We start from the raw sequence: 2,810 nt of genomic DNA on the forward strand, positions 1-2,810 counted from the left end.
ACACTGATGACATCACAGGGAGTTCCCGGGGGTTGACACACTGATGAATAAAAACAGGATTTCACATTTGATGACTTTTATGTAATATAAGACTTACATGTCTATTGACTAAACACTATTTTCAGTCAGGAACCTAGTCAGAAATGATTAAATCCTGCAACAATAGACACTTTGATACACGTGTTGTAGCCCGGAGACATATCTCTCCAGCTCATGGCTGATAAGGAATCTTTCTCGCCGCCGGTACAATTTCAAGTTGATAACTAGCCTCCTTGACCAGGTATAGGTCCCCACATCAAGTTCTTGAGCCATAGAGCCCTTCTTCAGAGATAGATGCGTCTTCCATTGCTCCAAGGGAACTCCTTCTGTGGTAAAGACCTGGAAGTAAACAAGGACATTTACCTATCACTGGCTGGGCCCAGCATTTATTGCCCCCATCCCTAGTTGCCCCCGTTGAGAAGGTGGGGGAGAGCTGCCTTTTGAACCGCTGCAGTCTGTGTGCTGTAGGTAGACCCTCAATGCCCCTTAGGGAGGAAGGATTCTGACCCAGTGACACTGAAGGAACGGCGATATATTTCCAAGCCAGGCTAGTGAATGACTTGGAAGGGAACTTGCAGGGGGGTGGTGTTCCCATTTCTCAACCTTTTTTGAAGTGGCGAGGGAGTGTAATATATTGCAGTAGCAGAGTATTTTGTTAACTCGCCCCTCTTTCTCTATTGGGTGTAGGGTAAATAAAGTGTATTATTAATCATGGCAGGAGACTATCGCTGGCTCGGACAACATTGATAACCTACCTCAACCACTGAAATCCTTGGGGCATAGGGACATGGAGAGTGTTGTTAGTCAAGGAATTCCGGGGTTTTAACCCAAACACACTGAAGGAATGGCAATGTATTTCCGAGTCAGGGTGGTGCACTGGGATTGGTATACTCATACAGAGCGAGAAGTGGTTAGCTGACAGGAAACTGTAGAGGTACAGAATCATACAGCACAGAAACAAACAGACCATTCGGCCCAACCAGTCTGTGCCAACCATAATCTCCAAACTAAACTAATCCCCTCCTGTCTGCTCCTGGCCCATTTCCCTCCAAACATTTCTTATTCGTGTACTTATCCAAATGTCTTTTAAACGTTGTAACTGTACCCACATCCACCGCTTCCTCTGGAAGTTCATTCCACATATGAACCACTCTCTGTGTAAAAAAGTTTCCTCCATGTCCTTATTAAATCTTTCCCCACTCACCTTAAAAAAAATTGTCCCCCAATTTGAACTCCCCCACCCTGGGGAAAAGACACCTGCCATTCTCATTATCGATGCCCCTCATCATTTTATAAACCTCACCCTCCTATGCTCCAGTGGAAAAAGTACCAGCCTCTCCTTATAACTCAATCCCTCCATACCTGGCCACATCCTGGTAAATCTCTCCCGAACCCTCTCCAGTTTAATAATATCCTTCCTATAACATGGCGACCAGAACTGGACACAGTGCTCCAGGAGAGGCCTCACTAACGTCCTGTACAACCTCAACGTGATGTCCCCAACTCCTGGACCCAAGGGTCTGAGCGATGAAGGAAAGTGTGTCACACACCTTTTTATCTCCATTGTGGTCAGTTTGAGTCTCCCTGATCTGAGGAAGGAGGGTGTGGCGATGGAGGGAGTGCAGCGAAGTTTTCCCACACAAATTCCTGGGATGGCAGGGCTGACGTACGAGGAGAGACCGGCTCGGTTAGGATTATATTCACTGGGGTTTGGAAGAATGAGGGGGATCTCATAGAAACGTTTAAAACTCGAACAGGACTAGACCGGGTAAACACAGGAAGGATGTTCCCAATGCCCCAGCAGCACTCGCCATGGAGCACCCTGTAAACCTTCCAAAACATATTGTCTCTTCCTCCCCATCAACTTGCCCTTCCCTGTGGCCTGTCCCTTTAAGAGGAAGGGCCCCTGCAGTTACTGGGAGCTGCCACCAGAGGGGGATTGATTTACCCTGATGGACCTCTGGGGGCATCTGGTGGCCGCTGGCTGTCATTACAGCTCCTGAGGGTCCTGAGGCCAAAGCTCAGAGTAGGCCAATCAGATTGCAGCTCGCGCTGCCATCAAATGGACAGTTGGCATTTCAACGTCACGGGGGGAACGGAAAACAAATTCAGTTCAATCTGTCTCTCTCTCTGTCTCTGTCTCTGCTTTCAGAGGCCATTCAGCCCCTTCCCCAGCCTATAACAGTGGCACAGGAGAAAGCTAACTGGTGGGGGAGAGGGGTTACTGAGTGACAGTGTGAGGGAGAGGGATTAACATCAGTACAGATACAGTCAGTAATACAGGGGGCTGGGGGGGGGAGAGGGGTTACTGAGTGACAGTGTGAGGGAGAGGGATTAACATCAATAGGGATACAGTCAGTAACACAGGGCGCTGGGGGGGGAGAGGGGTTACTGAGTGACAGTGTGAGGGAGAGGGATTAACATCAGTACAGATACAGTCAGTAACACAGGGGGCTGGGGGAAGAGGGGTTACTGAGAGACAGTGTGAGGGAGAGGGATTAACATCAGTACAGATACAGTCAGTAACACAGGGGGCTGGGGGAAGAGGGGTTACTGAGAGACAGTGTGAGGGAGAGGGATTAACATCAGTACAGATACAGTCAGTAACACAGGGGGCTGGGGGAAGAGGGGTTACTGAGAGACAGTGTGAGGGAGAGGGATTAACATCAGTACAGATACAGTCAGTAACACAGGGTGCTGGGGGAGGGAGAGGGGTTACTGAGAGACAGTGTGAGGGAGAGGGATTAACATCAGGAGGGATACAGTCAGTA

The sequence above is a fragment of the Rhincodon typus genome, chromosome 48, assembly GCF_021869965.1.
Source record: "Rhincodon typus isolate 14 chromosome 48, sRhiTyp1.1, whole genome shotgun sequence".
Taxonomy (NCBI): domain Eukaryota; kingdom Metazoa; phylum Chordata; class Chondrichthyes; order Orectolobiformes; family Rhincodontidae; genus Rhincodon; species Rhincodon typus.